Raw genomic sequence first — 15,055 nt, 5'->3', positions numbered from 1 at the left:
GACATATTATAAAACCCTATTTTAATACTAGTTTTACTAAAATCATTACCAAATCACTTTGATAAAAATTGTAGTTCTTTTCAGTATTCCTATAGAGCCAGAAACACGGTAATTTAACCATATTCTGGTAGTTTTCACTATACTCCTTTTTTTTCTCGGTGCAGGTTTCGGCATCTCGCTGAAAAACTACAAAATAAAATTAAAATTTGATAATTACGAAAAGATTTATTTGATTAATTTACATGATTTGTTTGAAAGTGTTATAAATAAGAAAGTTGACATTATTGTAGTGTCTACGACGTAAAAACAATTCGAGGGCACTATGTCGGCTGTGTTTTTGATGACTCATGTAGCGATGACATTATGCACTATAAGTTGTCATCTTTCGCCTCCTTTAGATTATAGGATGTATTTGTTTTTCATGATTTCTGCCTCTCAACATCTCAATAAGTGGCATGCATTTTTCGCGTTTTTAAAATTAAGCAAAGCTTATGGCGCCATATTCAATGGTAACAATTCAGCTATTACTCAATGGTAACTGCTCTTTTAGCTTTTTTTCACTCCTTTGAATGTCTTATTTTTAGTCGAATCGTAGAATACCATTGAAAAAGTATACCATCGTAGAATACCATTGAACGTATTTCAAATACCATTGAAAAAGCATTTTTTTCTTTAAATGAAGCATTTTTATTAGTTTTATTTACGCTTACCAAATATATTGTTTCAATTTCTTTTTGTGCGAAGGATGAAATTATAATAATAAATACAAATTATGTTTGAATGAAGAAAACTTGAAACATAGTTCGAATTTTTTAAATAAACTAATTATACCACATATAATGTTTTTAAATTCTTCATTTAAATAGTTTAGAAGTCAATACGGTTAAATTCAATTTATTACTTACTCTAATTTGCTTCGAAACAGTTAACATGTAAAACATGAATATGTTTGAGCTGCTTAAAATGAAGTTGTGTGAGTCAGCGAGAATAACCTGATTGGTCTCTTAGAGACTCATTTATAATTTGTTGTTAAGCTCGGCTTTTTCTTTAGCTATCATGTAATAATATAGTTTATAGCTATTCGCTGTAATAATATAGTTTAGGCTTACATTTCAAGAAAATGCGCGAGAATTTTCCTCGAGGTTTTACTAATTTGGGCTCTTTCCTCAACCTTTGTGCTTACATGTGACTTTAATTAAGTATTTTTGAAACTTGAGTTTAAACTAATTCAAACTACTAGCAATATTTCGAATTTTCTGCACAAGCATCTAAGAAGGTTATTCAAGCAAATTAAAAACGAATCGTATTTCCTTATATTTGCATAATTTTTACAGCGGAGCATTGTAGCTGTTTATTCTTAATTCATATAGTAATTTTCGAACTAGAAAATTTCGGTAAGCATAATATTTATTTTTACATAAACGAACTTGTTTACGTAGGTAATCTGTTTTGGTACTCTAGAAGAACTGTTATTTCTCATTAAAACTTACCTTAAAAGAATTCAAAAGTATTCAATTTGCGTGTTTTAATGTTTAAAAATTTTTTAATTACAAAGTTTAAAGATCAAACTAAGCATTGTTGTGCATATCCAATGCATTTCAAATTGTACGGTGTTGAATATTATTTGCTTTAAAGACTAAGAAATATTTTTAGCAACAATGCGTTTTGTTTAGAGATCTTTATCTGCTTAATTGAGCAAAGACAATTGTGAGTAAGAATACATTTATGTCCTTTCATGTGTTAAATTTTAATTTCAAAACGTTGTTTATTTAACATCTGCTTATATATCTGTCTTTCTACATTATGAAATTTTTAAGAATAGGGATGTTTATTTTTTATTTTATTTTCCCCAAAAAGTTTTTTTCCCACTTCCCATCAGAATGATCTTTCGTCATAAAGGCTTCTGAAGGGCAGATTTGTTGGCCACTCTTTAAAGGTCACCATATTTTTAGGATCAATGTTGCTCTCACAGTAAAGACAGATAGTACAGAAAGAATGAAAGAACATTAATGCCTTGCACGGGATTTGAATCCAGAACCCTTCTGATGTAAGGCCAGTTTCTTGACTCCTATACAGGCTGACAAAATTTATTCCAGTTTCCCTTGGCGCACTGATGTATGTCTCCGTATATTTTTATTTAATTATTTAATTTGAAAATAAGCCTAGACAAGCGCTAATTTATAACGAAACAAACCAGTTTTCAAGCGAAATTAACAAGCCTTCAAGTTTCAAAAATCTTTAACATTTATTACATTTTTTATGTAATTTTGAATCCAACAATAGTTGCACTCAAAAAGGAAAGAATTGGAACAAAATCATCCTCAATAACTTGTCGTTCATCATTTCTGAAAGTCGAAACTTGAATTTGAGAAGATTGGCTAACTGGGGAAAATCATGAAAATTTTTCTAATTTCAATGGAAACAGGTCTATAACCTTCGATTTAGCTACCACTGAAGATAGTTTTTGTAACCAAAGCGGTGTAACGCAATAGTTTTTTTTATTTATTATAGAAAAAATAAAATAAAGAATAAATAATGCATAGATGTATACTTCAATGCAATTATATGCTATTTTTCACAAACGAAGAGCGTAATCCAAGAGCTGATAATTGTTAATGTTTTCTTCATTTCTCAAAAAGAAATTACCCTATCCTTGTAACACTTTCAACACATTTGAGTCAGTCTACAAAATTTCTCCCAACACTTGATCCAGGAACACCCTTGTCTTCTGAATTGTGTTCAAAATGACAAGGTTACGGAGTTAAGCATTAGTAGTTTTAAACGCAAAAATTGGGTCGGCTGTTCAACGACTGTTATACAGTTATAAAATAATTTATAACGAAAATTTATAAATAATATAAATTCGTTAAAATAAATAGTAAAATAAGTTCTAATCATTTTTTTTATATTTAATTACCGTCGTTTAACATCCAACCCAATTATGAGTTTGCGACTACCAATGTTCAACTCCGTAGTCTTGTAATTTTAATCCCCAATCCAGAAGACAAGAGAACTCCCGTATCAAGTATTGGGAGAAGTTTGCTATCGTGGAGGACTTTTCTATGGAACTAACCTGCATTTGCAAAACATGCAGAGGAAAACCACAAAAATCTCCTGAGGTTAACATGACGGCAAGGGGACTCTAACTCATGATCCATCTACCACTGAGGATATTTTACGTCAGTACTGTTGTCTGCGCGAGCTGGATGCGGAATTGGAATCGATCATCCTTCTAATCATTTATGATGCTCATTCCTATCTTTTGAAAAGGAATTTAAAATCGTGTATAATTTTGTACATTTACTATTATGACATTTATTGTCAGATATAAATTTTTAAAAAATAGCACTTATTATTGTCAATGAAAAATAATATTAACACTCACTGAAAAATACTTTTGTGATTAACATCAAAACATTATTTGACGAAAAACTCTTTTCATGATATCACCTGCAAAGCCTACCAGCTTCACTGATATAACTTAGTGCATGAATATGTTAAATTAATCTAAATATACAAAATTGAAGTTACTCATTTTTTCAATTCAGTTCCTTTAGACATTAATGGTGACATTTAGTTCTGTATAGTATGTTAAAATATTTTTTTTTTGCAATAACAAGTAAAAAACCATTTATCTGAAACAACATGTATTATTGTTAGGGCACGCTCTAACTTCACTGTTAGAAACTTTAACCATTAACGATTGAGACATATAAATCTTACGTAATTGTAGAAGGTTGAAATTGCACTCAATTTAGTAATCCGCAGCATTTAGTTTGCTAAATGAAGACATAACTAAGTTTCTTTTTTCCCTCGTACAATGCTCTATATCCTTCTTTCTTTAGCTGGACAATGTTATCAAATGTATTATAAAATGTTGAAAGATAGAGAGTCGTTAAGAAGATCCGCCATTTATGAACTTCTTCTTTTCAAATATGCTAATAAGCATCTCATTTGCATTTACTTCCTCCTTTAGTAAAAAAAAAACAGAACTTTCCATTTATATTTAAAAGAGTATTTTTTTTACATTTGAACATATTTAAAAAAATTGTAATAACCTTGTTTTCCTTGTAATTAAAAACATCAATTAATGACATTAATTTCTCTCCCAAAGAGTTACGTAAAAGCAGAAATCTGCAAAACGGACACTTGACGTTATTCATAGGAAAGAAGTTGCGTCACAAAGGACCGATAACTTGAAAAAATCATTAAACAAAAATGGAAAGCTACAAAAATGCATGGTTTGCTGTGACCTTCTGAAGAGAACAATTATTTCATTATCTTATTTACTTTCTAATTCCAATTATTCTAACTAACTATTTCTAATTATTCTTATTAACTCTAATTTTTAAAATTGTTGAATAAATCCGCAAACTGCTGGAGCTGGTTATGAAAAGCTATACAATATTATTTAAATCACAAAATTATTATCGAAGGTCAGAAATCGGAAATTGAAATCAATATTTCCGAATTCATAAATTTTCTTTTCACTCGTCGGCTTTTAAAAGACAGTGTTATAAGATCGTAAATGATAAATTTCGAACAAAACTTTGAAGTACTTTAAGACTGTAATGCAAATTAAAAAATAAAGCACTTCATCGTAATTGTAAGCACATCAAAATAGCATTTGCAAAGATAAAATTGTGTATTTTTTTTTAAATATTTTTCAAATTATTACATTTGTTTGTTTTTTTACTTTTAGAATAAAAGCTTATTTCATGATTTAATACAATGGAAAACTTTTTTTTCTACTTCTGTTCACAAAAACAAGTGGTTTTTAACAACAAAATTTTTATTTTTTCAGCCTAGCTTCATATTTCAAAAATATGAAAAACTGTAGAAATAAATAATTTAAGTATTTTTACATTGTATGAAAGAAAAACCAAAAAAGGAGAGAATCTATTACAATTTTTTGTAGATAAAATCTTCAAAGAGCATCAATTTCTCTAAAAGGAAAAAATATATATCACAGAATCTTTGACACACTTCAGAAAGTTAAGACAAGTTAGTAAAAACTGTTTTCAAATTGCTTTGAAATAAAGGTTTATGTGTTTTTAATGCCGAGAACAATATTTTGATGAAGTGATAAAGTCATACCATATTTTTTGATAATAAAGTTGAGTGATATTTATTTTTTATTATGTTTAAAAAAATTTCCATAGCTTTTTAAAACTTACCCAAGATATACTTTCAATTGAGATATATATTTACTCTAGCATTTGCGCCATCATAGTATTTGTTTCAAAACTATAATTAATGCACATTTGTTTCCCGTTGATCAATATAAATTAAAAAAACCAGTTTCGTTCAAGACTAGAAATCAAACTTAGTCATTTTGTCTGATTTCCTATTTAAGAAATAAAATACTTAAAATAACAATTATCCAGATGAAAATATGGAATAATGTTAATAATAGGAATAAGAATGAGGGATTAACTACGGTGCAGCCACTTAAATATTAGATGACCAATCTTATTCTGTTAAAACTCGAAATATCAATACATTTTCACTTTTTACAATCTAAAACAGTGTGTAACCAATCTTGCTCAGTTAGATCCCAAACGTCAATACCTACAATGCAAATCATTATCCGGAAAATAAACATTAACCTTAAAAATATATAAGTTTAGTATATCTTAAAATCATACGTGATTCTTAAAATCATACGTGATTCTAAATCATACGTGGTTCTTATCAACACATATGAAGTAACTTCAGGTTTCAATCTATTAGAAGTAATTAGACCTAATTTAAGCGTGTCTTAAACTTACAAGGATTTTATATAATACCTTGTAATTATTTAATTTGTTTCTGACATCTAAATCTGACAAAAAAAACTAAAATATATTTTCTAATTTCACGAGAAAAACAGTGAAAAAACTATACATTACATCTGCAATATGGATTTTTTTCAATAACACTGGGAAACAAATTTTACTGCATTTATACAATTACTTACTCTTCCGTAAGTCGGGTGTGGTGATTTCAAATTTGAAAGTAGTTTTGCTCCTAAAGTTACAGGGTTTTTTTTCCAAATGATGTTGCTAGTTTGTTTTTGTAGAAATGTACAAGATTAAAATGTTATATATGATATTATGTACATTATAAATATTGCGACAAATTTCTAGGAGAGTTAGGTCACATCATTAAACAGCTTTGGAACTCATACCCCCAAATGCTCCTGTTCGCGGCTAAGAGCGTTGCCCTATTTTAACCTGTTCAGAAGCACAGAATGAAACAGTTTAAAATAGAAAAGCGCACCTAGCGGTGAAGGACGACATTTCCGGGCATGGGTTTCTTTGCAATTTTAATCCTGATCATTTGCCCTAAATCTCATAGAAGTATGTCACAAAACCTATGCGATCCCTTGTTATAGGTAATGTTTTAAAGAGGACACTAGGCATTCAAAATGAGAAAAATCCTTCGAAAATCCATTATTTGATTCTTGAGATATTAAAAAAATTTACACTTTGCTAAGTAAAAGGCAACAAACCGTGTTTAAATCAGAGTTTTTCATACCGAGTTATAAAATTATGAATTTGTTGAGGTCCATACATCGTTTGCTTTTGACAAAGTTACTTTTTCTCGTAATGTAATTATTAGTACTAGGAGGCTCCGCCCCCTGCTCGCTAACACTCGCCAACCCCCGAGAATTGCTACGCAATCCTATGTGGTTCACGCCGTGAACCATGGCTCGCTGCGCTCGCTCGCCAATTAACACAATTTTCTAGCACAAAGACATAGCATATTATCATCAAAGACATAGTATTTTATCATCGTAGAAGAATTCTATCAATGTTCTTATTGGCTTTTAAAAAAGTATATTAGCTATTTAGATTGTACATGAGGAAAGAATCAAAACATTAGCTAAATGAGAAAATTCTATATCATTCATTAGCATTACTCGAGAAATACCACGTGGAGGTCGCCATGCTGCATTTCTAATCGGGGAGTTTTGATTTTGTTAGTTCCCCTTGCCTACTGCCAATAGAAGTTTCAATTAATCGTTTTCCAAAAAACATTTTTTTCTGCAAAGCTTCAAGAAATTAACACTAAGCATTTAGAATTTCTTTGAAAACACAATTATAGATTTGGCATCTTGGAGCAATTACTGAATGGCTGTCAAATGACTTAACTCTTGACAGGCCAACATAAAGTTGTCCATGACTAAAAACTTGTTTAGTCAATACTAAACTGATTTTCTCAAAAGTCTGACCTTGTGACTTATTTATAGTCATGGAGAAGGCCAGCCTAATTAATTCCTAATTGAGTTTAAATTAAATATTATCATGTTTTTAGGGCATGAATCTGAATTGAACAACCTGATAATGCTCACTCTGGTTATTGTTTCCGTTTTTAAAAGCGCTATATGTTGAGCCACCTCATGTGACATTTGCCATGTGACATTTTTAGCAGCAATCATTGGGCGATTTTCTAACGTTGCCATTCGGGGAGTTGTAATGAGGCTTTTTTTTGGTGCCGTGTAAGAGAAATATATATATAGATTCTCACAGCTTCAGAAAGTTCCTTGTGCACCAAGTTTTGTTTTGTTATTAAAACAAATTTAGAAACTCTTCGATGGGCCTTGTTTAGCTCTAAATGCATTTGATTTTTTACAACATCAAATTTTAAAAACATTACATGAAAAACAATTTAAAACTGTTTAATATGCCGTAGTATGGTTTGAAATCCTGTTTCGCATATTCGTTCTATAACACAACAATGCAAAAAGTTCAGGGGATTATATTTATTTTTATAAATTAAAAAATATTTCCTTCGCTTTAATACGAAACGACACACAATAACTTATTAAAAAACATAGCATTATATTTCAATAATAACTTATTTTCAGCAAAACATTTGGCAGTCGAAAATAATAATTTTCCTGTTTTTAATAAGAGAAAAATGATTTTATAATGTAAAAATCAGTAAATTGGTAATAAAAATAAAGTTTAAACTCATGATTTAGAAATAAGATTCCAATTCTTTTAACATAAAAACTACAAATTTATAAAAAGATAGAAATGTAATATTTTATCAAAACAAATTAAGAATTAAAAAAGTTCATTTTATATGACAATCAAAACCACAATATTCAACACATTCTAGAAATATTCTTTTATTTAACTGCAACTAAAATATTACTCTTATTTAAAAGAAAGTAGAAAAAAATTTAAAATTTGAGTGCGTAAACAAGGGATATTGTTTCGATAATGACTTTAAAAAAGAATCAGAATTTAAAAAACTCAAATTTTAGTGGCTTAACTTGTTGTGATCTAAAGTATAATAGTCTATATAATAAAAAAAATATTGTTTTCGTACACTGCAATTAAAATACTATTCATTAGTTGAAGTAACTAAACAAAACTTGTGCGCAAACATGGGATTATATTTCAATAATGACTTTAATATCGAATAAAGAAATATAAAAAATCCATGCAATAATCTAAAACATTATATTCAATAGATTCCAAAAACATTCCCATAACTATATCTAAAATACTATTCTAATTTAGATGAAGTAAGTAAATAAAACTCGATAAATTTGCATGCGTAAACACTGGATAATGTTTCGATAATGACTTTAATTTAGCTAATCTGTTGTAGCTACCTGATCGAAAATTTGTCAAATGAAAATTCACACTAGGCCTAAATGAGAACTCTGAACTTTAGTTTAGTCTTTCTCATTAATTACTTTTACGAGGTTGCATAAAATTGCTGGATTAATTAATATTATCATTGGAATTTAAAGAGCGTAGGTTGGAACTTTTGTCTCAATTCACTGCTCCAGTAATTTATCAGTCTAAAATTACGACGGGACCTTTAATTAATTAAAATGTATTATCTATTTACAATTTTCTCAATTTTTACTTGTTTTTAGATCGTGTTTAATTATTTTTGAATAACTACTAAATGATTTTTACTCTGGATTCTCTTAAAGTTAAGCTGAGAACTTAACTTTCGCTCGTTATTATTTCCTTTTTTTTAATAATCATCACATGATTTCCTCACAATGCGCATCTAAAAAATATTTAGATTTATGAAATTTGAATCATTTTTAATTAACTGAAACTATTTTTCGTTATCGTAAGAATAAGAGGAAAAATTGCATTTTAAAAAATTCATATACATTATTATTCGGAAAAATTCATAAATATTATTTTCGAATTCAATTCTTAAATATTACTCCATTTTATAATTATGGCATGTATGACACACTATATGTATTTAAAACATAATTTTTTTATGAAATCCTGAAAACTTTTTTTTTCTATCCTGAAATTACTTTTCATCATCGCAGGAATAAGGGAAAAAATTAAATCCTGAGAAAATTATCAATGTATAATTTATAAATTATTTTTGAAACTTTGAAAACTTTTTTACTTTTCTAAAATTACTTTCTTTTATCATAAGAATTGGGGAAGAAGTGACATTCTAAAAAAATTAATAACTTTTATTTTTAACTAAATCATGTGTCACAATTTTAGTAAAATTGCATGGATTTTTAAAAATTTTAGTTTATCCGATATATATGTAAAAATGTTAGCAGTAAAATATAAAAGCAAATAAGAAGAAAATAAAATAATTTGTATTTATTTCACAACTTTTCAGAAAATAGGTTTAACGTTGAATCATAATGTCGATACATGGAATTTTATTCATGTACATTTACTGCAATCTTTCCTAGGTGTAGAACTTATCAATTATATAGGTTTTAAAAAGACAAATTTGCATGATATTATAACAGTTCAAATAGACAATACGTTACTGTGGCAGAAAATCTGAACAATCCTCTAGTTCAAAGCGTTCCACAGTTTTTTTAAATTTTTAAATATTTCTATTCTATGAACAAAAGACAGAAGCATTTTAAAAATCAAATGAATAAACCTTATGTCAAAGTGGGTTTTAGTAGCTTTGTTTATTTAACATGACTAACTTTTAGTACCTCAAATGTAAATTATCCATAACACTGTACAACATAAAAATATCGCTTATCTAAAAATACGTGGTCTTTGAGTAATTTCATTAGAAAATAATGAATCAGTAATTATTTCCAATTGTCCATATTTTCGTTAAAATATTTTAAGTATTTTAACACGGCACAGAATAGAAACTCATTGGCAGTAGGATCTAACCATGCATCTATTTTGGAGCTCTTTGTGACTTAGGAGGAAATAAAAGACTTATCTAGCTTCCCGAAGTTTCGAGGCTCTTGACGCATTACGAGGCGAGATATTGTAGAACAAAGTAGAAGCTTGATGATTTTTCTCCAACAAAAACGAAGTTGAGAATGATCATTTGGGTTATAATATAGGAATCAAACGCCTGTTTTTATACAAAACCACATAGTCTATCTAAAGAAAACAAAAAAGATAACTTTGATATACAGTGTAACATAAAAGTAATTAAGTTCCTAAGAATATAGAACATCAAACAAATAAGAAAGTAGCAATCGTGTTTTTAAATATTTGCTCTTTGCACTAATTAAAAGCCCTCGATAAACAATATTAATGAAACTAAATTTAAGCAATGGCTTTTATTTAATAAATTTGATCCGTAATTAATCTTTAGTCAAACATTCCCTTCAAAAATATTTCAAAGCGAATTTGAACAATCAAGTAGCTTCTATGTTTATTAAAAGAGAATTAATTTCTATTAATTAAATTAAATATAATCCAATTTTTTTGTTTTTGATTCAAGACTTGATTAAATGTCAGATTCCTTAAAAGCTGGATTAGTTATAAATAGATTATTTTGGCTTTCCTATATATCATAATTTTAGTGTTGTATTATTTAAAGGATTTTTCTCAGTAAAAATATATGATTAAATTTAATTCAGTTACAGAACTTATTATTTTTAGTAATCTGAAACAGGTTTTTTTCCTATATTAAAACCTTTTACATTTTTAAGCACTGAAATTAAGATATATGTTTTAAAAAATACTTACTTCCGGATGAATGAAATTCAATACTTAATGAGTTTTCATACTCATCTCGTTTTGATGGCTTTTTGTTTTTAATAATCCTGTCATTTCTTATGTTGAATGCAATTATAATTAGTTGTGTTAAATCAATAACCTTTTAGAGGAGTGTATTGACAAAAGAAATACTTAACAGTTCTGAACAGATCACATATATAAAAAAGGGGTACTAGTCTCATTTATTACAAACTTCACCACACTTTATATTAGTATGAAATAAAATAAAAAATTTCCCAAAGTGAATTTTGAAAGACATCAGGAAATGTTTTAGTAATAATTAAGGTGTAAAATTTGATAAATATCTGTCAATATTTTTAAGAAGGTGCTGCATTTGCAGAGTATTATTTTTGATTACTAGTTAAATTTCATGTTCTTGTTATGAAAAAAAAATGCGTAAACCAATTTTATCGGCGCATTTCCTGATAAGATATATTTACATGTCGAGGCTCTTAATTAATATTATATCGATCCACCAGGTTTTTTCGTAAGTCCAAGACAATTCAAAGCCTAACTCATGTCAAGTCTTGTAGTGCCAGATCAAATTAGTCAATTATTTTTTTTTTTTTTTTAACATATCACCCCCTGAAAATAGTAACTTATATAATCCATCTTACTTTCAGAATTATTTTTTTATCAATTAAATACAGGCAATAAAACTAGTAAGAAATATTATTTCAAGGAAAAATAAATAAATTTTAGTGACGACAACCTCTCACGGTATTGTCCGATACTTCTCACACTTTACACCTTAACTGTTACTATACGTACCTTTTAGAAACTGAAAAAAGTCTATGTGAAACCTTGTTTCCCGCCACCTTAATGCGAATAACATGGATGTGAAATTATATATAGAAATGTGTGCAATCAAGTGATTATACCCTAATCAAGTGATTATAAAAAAAAAAGGTAGCTAGAAGATTTTGATTATTTTACTATATTGTTTTTGCTCTATTTTTTCAATTTTATATAATATTTTCGATATATAATTCTTGTTATGTTTACATAATTTCACACGTGTTTATTTTGTTTATAGTTGTTTCGAAAGCTTATTTTTATCTATCAAACTATTTTAAAATCAGTTGTAATTGAAATGAAGAAAAATAAAGTTATGGAGAAAGAGTTCTGATTTGATTAGGCAAACCGTTATTGACGCCTATTATTAACACTATAGACCTCAATTAGTTTTGGGAAGTAGTGCTTGTGATAGCATGGTTTAATTGGGGCTGTGTTTGTAATAGGTACCATATACACAAATATAGTTACTATAGGTTTTGTTGTAGCGGGTTCTTAAGGGTCCACCTAATTTGTTATATTCCGCAGAAAATTGCTTGATTTTGATTCAATTCGACTAACACGAAACGTTAGCTACTGCTTCGAACCCAATAATACTGGCTGATAACTGCAAAACTTTATTTTGATGGGATAAGCTACTAAAAAACTGTTTTGCTTAATCTAATAACATTCAACCACTGAGAAGGGCAATAAATGAAAAAAATAGAAATATTTTATGTTATGTTGCCATATATCTTTCATTTCTGTGCATGATTTTGCAGTGTTGATTAGAGCTGAGGAGTCAATATTGAAAATGTTTCACTCGGACTTTAGACTTTACCGAGATTTCGACTCAAATTCCGACTCCTACTCAATCGTATAACTTAACTAACACTTTAAATATTTACTTGGTATTCTGATTTTTATATTTAACTGTTATAATTTAATTGCGATTGTAATATTAAAAATTTTATATCTACTTTGTTAATAACAGAGTATCTAAGCAGATTTATAATATCTTCTGTCAGCTGTTTAGTTAAAACAAAAAAACTTTTCTCAAATCGAAGTTTAGTGTCATTACGAAATTTGAAAGAGAAAATATTAAGAAAAATGCGCATTTAGAAATATACTTAATAAATCATAAGTTCATACAATATTTGAAATAAAAGAATCTAAAAACATTTAAAAAAAACATTTTTGTGGTTCAGCACGTAACAGGAAAGAAATAAAATAATGAGTGTAACTTAAAATAAAACGAATTGATATAGTCTCGGTCAATTTTCCAGATATTATGCTTATTTTATAAAAAGTTTAGCCTAAAATGCGTTGTAAGAATTTCTCATAAAATTTTTTAAGAAGGTAGATGAAAAGTCGACGATTTACAAATAACAATAATAACAAGAAATAAACCACTAGCATTTTAACAGTTTTATTTTTTAAGAAAAATTATGAGAAATTTTTACAAGGAATTTTAGGATAAACTTAGTACAAACTGAGCATAATATCTGAAAAATTAACTGAAACTATATCATCTTGATTCTTTTAAGTTACCACCAATATTTTATTTCTTACTATTTCGTGCAAAGTTAGAGAAGTTTCTTTTTTAAATTCTAAATACATTTTATTCAAATGTATTTTTAATAATAATGAAAAATAAATTTAAAAAAATCTGAATGAAAATTAAGATATTAATGCTTCTTATTTATTCTATAATTGAATTTTTATCGCTAAAAATTAATAATTTTATGAAAAATTTGCATTTAAAGAACGGTGAGACGTAAATTATCAACACTTTACGTCATGCATTTAAAGCAATCTATATTTCCCTTATACTATTTTTAAAATTAAATATCAAAAAAACTATCAAAGAATAAGATAAATTTATTTAAAATGAAACATTTTTAATTTGAGACATTTATTTTGAATAATTTTAATCAAACTATTTATTTATACGTCGTAATTTTCTTAATAGAAAATATTTCTCTCATTAGCTCGTAATTAGTAATTGGTTTCTATTTATTAGTTCAAAAATTTCCAAATAATGAATTGTATAGAAAAAATCAAAACATTTATGTGCAGATTGCAGTTTTCATTATTATTATCATTATTATCCTCTAAAAGGATTTAACTCGAACAGTTATTGAATCTCCTTTAAAAATAATGAAACTTTTATGATTTTACTACACAAAATACTGAAATCCTAAAATTAGATACGATTTGTAAAATATATACCAGTCCTTGCTAAAATATCGCGACAAATTTATTTATTGATATATGTATTATCTTTATAATAAAAAAAGAGAATGAAGTGATGACACATAACCAATTACAGAAAACCAAAGAATAGCAACGCACAAAACAACCAATCAGAATTGAAAACGCATGAAACGCTAGCTAGAATGTTATACTACTTACTATAGCTTTCCAGCAATACTTGTGGCCAAACTTCTTTTGAAATGCTATTTGCACCGTTAACCTAAGCTTAAAATGTCGTTAAACAACTAATGATATAATTATGCTTTCCGAAGTAGGGTGAATGTTACATGCCTGTGAATGTTACATGCCTGTGAATGAGGGTGAATGTTACTTGCCTCAAAAATATCATCTTATACATAGGTAAATAAAATTTATATAGTGATATATTACTTTCATTTATATGAACGATACTTAGCTAGCGCTATGTTTGGGTGTAGAATCGAAGGGTCCTTGGCTTGGAGATAATTTCGTTTAGTTTTACTAAAACTCCTTTTCCGGTTACAATGATATTCTTTGTTGTTGACTTTTAATGACGCCATTTTGCTAATGCTTTTTATAGTAATGATATTAATATGTGAGAACTTAATGCTAGGCGAAGAAACGTCTAAGTTTCGAGGCTTTTTAATGAGATAAAATTTCGTCGATTGAATAATTACATAATTTTACAATTGTTTTCTAGTTAAATTTTTTTATTAAAATTCAGTGAGAAAAAGTAATTTGAATAAGCTTGATATTCACTTATCATATTTCAATGATTCCACTGCATAATCAAAACTAAATTATATCATACGATAACAATATTGTCGACAATAGTTTCACTGCTTTCAATGCTATTTGATTTTAAAATAAGTAAGATAACAAATTAAGTAAGGTTTCAATTTGCGTCTAAATTTTATAGTTTTTAACTGTTTTCTGTTTAAAATTTGAACTAATAAGGGAGTGAACGCCATATATAGAACGTTCGATAGCCTATAAGATCAGCAATGAATTGAGTCACGCTTATCCACTCAGGCTTCGGAAATGATGATTAATCTCCGGTTAATATA

This window comes from Parasteatoda tepidariorum, chromosome 2, assembly GCF_043381705.1.
Source record: "Parasteatoda tepidariorum isolate YZ-2023 chromosome 2, CAS_Ptep_4.0, whole genome shotgun sequence".
NCBI lineage: Eukaryota > Metazoa > Arthropoda > Arachnida > Araneae > Theridiidae > Parasteatoda > Parasteatoda tepidariorum.
Note: the sequence above shows the minus strand (reverse complement) of the source record.